We start from the raw sequence: 6361 nt of genomic DNA, 5'->3' as shown, positions 1-6361 counted from the left end.
TTGTCTCCACAGATGCTTCGAATCAAATTGCCCAGAGTTCTATTGACCACCTCTGTCTGACCATCGATCTGCGGGTGTGCTGTGCTACTAAAATTCAAAGAAGCGTCAAAGAGCTTCCACAAAGTCCTCCAAAAATGCCCTAGAAACTTACTGTCTCTATCAGAAGTAATAGATTTAGGCACTCCATGTAAGCGAACCACTTCTTTGAAAAATAATCTGGCCACACTTATCGCATCGGACGTTTTCCTACAAGGAATGAGGTGTGCCATCTTGGAAAATCTGTCTACTACAACAAAAACAGAATCTACGCCCCTTTGGGTTCGTGGCAAACCAAGCACAAAATCCATAGACAGATCTTCCCATATATTGTCGAGAACAGGTAAAGGCATGTATAGACTCGTATTCTTAGATTGCCCCTTAGCGGTTTGACAAACATAACATTTTTGCACGTACCTGCCGACGTCTCTACGCAACCGGGGCCAGTAAAATCGCTCCCTAACGGCAGCAATAGTTTTGTCACGTCCCGGATGTGCAGCTAAACCTCCTTCATGTAAATCACGAATTACCTTCTCTCGTAATGAGGTCCGAGGAAGGCAAAGCCGATTACCTCGCATCAGATAACCATCCATGGCATAGAATTCTTGCACAGGTTGCCCAAGAAAGACATGACCTCCAAATCTGTCCAAAGTCATCATCGCCTGCATAATGTCTTTCTGCTGCTCGAATCCCGAAATGTCTTGGCTTAACGTAATCAGCAAGCCAGCCCTTCCGCTCAACGCATCGCCTACTACATTCCGCACATCCGACTTGTGTTGTAATCTGAAAGGAAATTTTTGCAAGAATTGGCACCAACGCGCGTGCATGTCTTTGCTAATTCTCTTCTGACTATTCGGATACTTCAAAGCTTCATGATCAGAATATAGCACGAATTCTTTTCCAACCGGATAATGCTCCCAGGTCTTCAACGCCCTTACGACAGAATAAAATTCTGTCATAAGTACTCCACTTCTGTCTCGCTTCGCTAAGCTTCTCACCGAAATAGCAAATTGGTTTGCGCTCTTGAGATAAAACAGCTCCTATGCCCACTCCACTAGCATCACAATCCACTTCAAACAGTTTATCAAAATCGGGTAAAGCCAGAACAGGCGCGGTACATAACTTTTCCTTCAGAGCAATGAAACTACTCTCGGCTTCCTCCCCCCATACAAATTTACCTTTCTTCATACACTCTGTAATTAGGGCCGCAATAGTACTGAAATTTTTAATAAAACGCCTATAAAAGGTAGCCAACCCATGGAAACTCCTAACTTCAGAAACGGTTTTAGGAGCTGGCCACTCTCTTATTGCTCTAACTTTCGCCTCATCCACCTCTATTCCCTCGGCGGTGATAATAAATCCCAAGAATAATAACTTATTAGTCAGAAAACTGCACTTCTTAAGATTTACATACAGCTTATTGATCCGCAAAGCTGTCAACACCTCCCTCAAATGCATCAAATGCTCCTCCTCGCTTCTACTATAAATCGGGATATCATCAAAATAAACTACGACAAATTTGCCAATAAAAGATTTCAAAACCTGATTCATAAGCCTCATGAAAGTGCTTGGAGCATTAGAAAGCCCGAACGGCATCACCAACCACTCGTACAGCCCCTCTTTTGTCTTGAAAGCTGTCTTCCATTCATCGCCAGGCCGAATACGAATCTGATGATAGCCGTTCTTCAAATCCAGCTTCGAGAACCACTTAGCACCATGTAACCTATCCAGCATGTCATCCAATCTTGGAATAGGAAACTTGTAGCCCACAGTTATCTTGTTGATGGTTCTGCTATCTACGCACATCCTCCAACTCCCATCTTTCTTAGGAGTTAACAGGGCGGGAACAGCACATGGGCTCATACTATTCCGAATATGCCCCTTTCGCAGCAACTCATCAACCTTCTCCTTTAGAATCTCGCTCTCCTTTGGACTCATCCTGTAGTGCGGTAGGTTAGGCGGACTAGCACCAGGAATTAAGTCTATATGGTGCTGAATATCGCGCATAGGAGGCAACCCGTCCGGAATCTCTTCGGGCATCAACTCGCTAAATTCCTTCAATAAAGGTCTAACCGATTCAGGTTGCTCCTCTACTTGTTGTTCAGCCTCTGCCTCAATTGCTTGCTTTACTATCAAAACATGAATTTCCCTGGTCTCCTTAATTTCAGAGTCAAATTTCCTTGTAAGGGTAAGGAAATTACTTCCGGCAACCTGTTTGCTTTTGTTCTTCAAGGGCAGCAATGTATACTTTACACCATCCTTCACGAGATTATACTGATTACTCCTCCCCGAATGTTGAGCATCTACATCAAATTGCCACGGCCTCCCAAATAACACGTGACATACATCCATGTCTACCACATCACAATACAATTCATCATGATATTTACCAATGGAGAATGGAATTTTACATCGCTCGATCACCCGAATGCTGTCCGCTCCAGATTTAATCCATCCTAACGTGTATGGGTTAGGATGCTTCTCCACGGGTATGCCTAGCTTCTTCACTGCCTCTTTCCCGATAATGTTCTCCATGTTCCCACTGTCAATGACCACAGAGAAGATTTTTCCCAGAATGGTACATCCGGTTCGGAATAACCGATGTCACTGCGAATCATCCTCCTGTTTTGGGGCTAACATCATCCTACGCACAACACAATTCACCTCCTCTTCCTCTTCTTCAAAATCATCCTCGTCGCCATCCGGTTCACAACAATATTCATCTTCCTCCTCTTCCCTTGCTGCCACATTAACTGTCTTTCTCTAAAGGCATTCATTAGATTTGTGCCCAGGTTGATTACACTCGTAGCACTTTATCCCCGCTGGTTTAGCGTAAGGATTTGGGTTCGCAGATTTCTGCGCTTGCGTTCCCTTATCCCTCGCCTCGTTCATAGGGCGCTTCTCCACCGCCTTATCATCTCGACTCCGCTCTGCGTTATAGCGATTGTTGAAGCCGCTATTCTCTACGTAACTATTCGAACTGCTACCTCTATAGTTCTCGTAGCCCCTCTTACCCCGTTCTTGCTGCATCATCTCTGCCTTCATCGCCATGTTCTTCGCTTGAGACAGATTCCGCAAAAACTGTACTCCAATCTTATCTCGGATGAAGGGCTTCAACCCATCGAGATATCTGGCCACCTGTTGCCCCTCCGTCTCCGACAGGTTATTCCGCTCCGCCAACCTCATAAATTCTGCCGTGTACTCATGTACGGACCGATTACCTTGCTGGCAACGTTGATATTGCTGAAACATGATCTGCTCATAATCAAAATAAGGCCACCACCCTTGCTAAAAGAGAGAAATCGGAAGGCGAAACGGTACTACTAATGACATCCGCATCATCAGAGTACGCTACTTGGAATTAAAGAAAGAATGCCAAATCATCCCGTTGTTTTTTTTTTTCCGATTTTTCAGTCTAGACTTGCTTTCTTCCTGCCATAATGTATTAGCTATCTTTATATAATACAGTGGCCGGCCGTATAATTATCATAGTTTATAGACAGAGCAGGTCCCGCGTGATGCCCGGGAACATGACAATTCCATAATGATTAACGGGTAGTTCGAAGTTACTCTTATTTTTACGGGAGGATTTCACTTTACCCCATCAATTTCAAAGGACTAATAAAGAAAATACACAAGAAGAAAAAAGTTGACACACTAATTTACAAAGGTACTGAATCAATATTTTTCATAAAATAATGCAATCATACTATCAATTCGCGATCTTCCTTCATCGATTTAAATCTGATTTGTCATCTCTTATAGCTCTAACAACAAAATGGATCGAAGTAAATAGGGTAGATATCTAATTTACATCTTAAATTTATGCGCCCAAGTAAGCGATTTTGTCTCTTTTCCTCTCATCGTGTGTCCATATTCTTAAATTTGTTACCTACATCATTTGGTGTGAACAATCTTACACTTGAGAACCTCAGTCGAACTTAAACTCTGATGTTCCGTGGTCGACGCAATAATGAAGCCATGCCATCCCTATCTGTTCACAGTCCACATCATCATGTTGTTAGGAGATATACATATAATATGTTTGCGTCCATTCTCGGTGGTTTCCAACCATTCTTTTGATTGATGGATAGTAAATTTTCATTTTTGTCCATAGAAAATTGTATTCATTGCTCAAAGGATGCATGACAAGTGCATAGACTTCATAGCAAAATAAATCCAAACATATCAAAGCTCAGAATATTACAAAATAAAGCCAAATCCAGAAAATAAAGAGGATCAACATAGCACCAGCATGGCTAAGCATGCACTTGTTCCACAAGAACAGATTTGTCAAGCAAAATAATCGGCAGGGGTTACTGGATTTCATATCATCGTAAGCGATAAGCAAATATCGGAAATTCCTTCTCTAGTAATTACGACATTGTCAGTTGGTGGTATGCACTTAGGTTAGGCTTTCTCTACACTATCGTGATACAGAGACAATCAAAACATGCTAAATACACACATGTCTAACATTCGGAAGATCAAATCTTCGGGGTTTAGCGAGATGTTGAAACTCCTGCAATCACCATCAAAACTGGAGGCAGAGGACCCGTATATGGACATAGCATGAGGTATCGAATCCTCGTGAACATAGTTATTTAAACTTCCATATCAAGGTCGGAAGATGATAGCTCCTAGATGTAGAAATGGATTGGGAGAGTTCAAACTCTCAGATCTAGTATTACGCGTGGAGAAGTGATCTCCCAGATTTAAATCGGGAGTCAATAAAAATTAAGAAAAAAATCAAAGAAAACCAACAAGATAGGGAGGGAGGGTGAGACTAGCTCAAACCCTGCCATGGTTGAAAGTTGCATGAGAGAGAGAGAGAGAGAGAGCGAGAGAGAGAGAGAGAGAGAGAGAGAGAGAGGACTTATCGGCTGCTTATTCCGTGGCCTATATTCTATATGGATATTAGGTTACACACATCATTTACTTGCAAACTTAACTAACTATAAAAGTGGACGATGCCCATGTAAATAAACCGCCATTTAGAAAAGAGAGTTGGAGGAAGTTTTCTTCTGTAGAGGTGAAGGAAAACATGGCTGGCTAGACGGAACTTCTATTGCTGTTTTGTCATTTCATTGATGCTTCGTTTTCGCTTTTAAGGTTGTTTAAGTATTCTTTGACTAAATAAAGGTTTCCCGCCAAATGATTCAAGCAAAGAAGCCCAAATCTAATACCTCTCTTTTGATAGTGTTCCTTTCATGATGGATCAAAGCAATACGTCCATTATCCTCCATGACCTAAATTTGGATTTTCAATACGTTCTTCCTAGGGACCTTCGATCGAGGAACCCTATCTCTTGACTCTCGATTAAGTCAACAATTCGAGTTTTCCATACCAAAAAATTGCTTTGAGTTAGCTTAATGGATAGAAAAGTCCACTCAATTGTAAATAATTTGTTACAGTATCTTGCACGCGACTTGTACCTCTATACATGACCAAAATGCAACTTTAGAAAGGATACAAATGTTTAAATTCACCTTATCAATAGAAATATCGCTTCAAAACAAAAAGGAGAGGTTAATTGAAATAAACGATTTGATGGTTCATTCTAAGCAACATCGTCAACAACTCTCTAAATCGCTTTTTTGTAGAGCCATTAAACTGGAGAATTGTACCGTCAGTCTCAAACCTGTTATGTGGTCAATATAATTCTTTTTTTTTTTTTCTAAATTTTTCAATTTAACTAATACCTTTGGATGAAAATGCAACTATGTCCTCTCTGCCATCGCCAGTTGTGGCAAGTGTCACGACCGAGGTTTAGGCGTGAGCCAAACGTCGCCGTTTTCCATTTGATTACTCTGACCTTTTTTTTGTTGGCTAGAATCAGTCGACGTGATTTTTCTTTAGAATCAAAGTTGCTTATTTTATAGGAGTTGGTTTCTTTTGTTGCTATTTTGTAGATATCCCATTGGTATGGGTAGCCTATTTAAAGAACTGTTGTCAGACGAATAAAGTATGTCGCGAAGTATTTTCCTCCAAGTGTCTCTTTCTTTATTCGATTAAGTGCCTTATATGTTAGCATTTTTTTTTCCTTCTTTAATCAAGTAAACGAAGTTGGTAACGGAGATTTCCTCGGCACTACGACGTGAGCTATGACTGGACTTATTATCTACGATATGGATTCTCTCTTCTTGTTTGTAGCTAGGATGAAGACACGGTCTAATACGGGAAAGTTAAAAAAAAAAAAAAAATCCAAGAAGACAAAGACCACACCTACGGAGAAAATGCAAATGAGGAAGGGAGCTTGTGGTGGCGACGGCCCGTCACTGCCGTGGGTCGGACGTCCCTCCTTGGGCTCAGGGGATGTCGCGGC

Source organism: Rhodamnia argentea, chromosome 1 (genome assembly GCF_020921035.1).
Source record: "Rhodamnia argentea isolate NSW1041297 chromosome 1, ASM2092103v1, whole genome shotgun sequence".
Lineage (NCBI taxonomy): Eukaryota > Viridiplantae > Streptophyta > Magnoliopsida > Myrtales > Myrtaceae > Rhodamnia > Rhodamnia argentea.
This window is presented reverse-complemented; position numbering follows the sequence as displayed.